This window comes from Miscanthus floridulus, chromosome 14, assembly GCF_019320115.1.
Source record: "Miscanthus floridulus cultivar M001 chromosome 14, ASM1932011v1, whole genome shotgun sequence".
Lineage (NCBI taxonomy): Eukaryota > Viridiplantae > Streptophyta > Magnoliopsida > Poales > Poaceae > Miscanthus > Miscanthus floridulus.
Window position 1 is genome coordinate 44736417 of NC_089593.1, and position 666 is coordinate 44737082.

Below are 666 nucleotides of genomic sequence, written 5' to 3' on the forward strand. Positions count from 1 at the left end.
TCTAGTCTCTAAGTTGCAAGCTAAATACTTCCATATATATATTTACCCAACCTATATATACTTCTGTACCAAGGCTACCCATCAGTAAATACATCTATACATACATATAGAATATGCATATATAGTCAGTACCAAAGCTAACCCACAATTAAATACTTCCATATATATATGAGATATATATACTTAAGTATCAAAACTACCTCTCCCCTTTGACCGCACGCTCACATCTTGCAGTCTTGCCACTCACCAACTTACTTGGTCGTAGATGTATATTGATCCATACATTACCATTCAAGCGAATGGCATCCATACAATAGCACACCGTATGGACGACGAAATAAAAATTGCAATTAAGTAAATCCCCCCATAGCTAGTATTAGTTTACTTAGCCACCTAGTAGTCCTTAATTGGGCTTAACCGAAGGTTGTCGCTAGCATAGTTTTTCAAATTAGTTTTGACAAATTTGCCTGTAGCTAAAGTTTTGGTCCAAATATGCTTTAAAAATCAAAACTTTGTTTTTAAAACTATATATATGATAGTATTATGCTTAATCTTGCTCTGATACCATCTTTGACAGAACCGCCCAATTTATACAAGATCAAGTGCGGCTATCCCCGTTTAACACGTTGACGTGCACATACTTTCACTTATATAAACCCGGTAGTC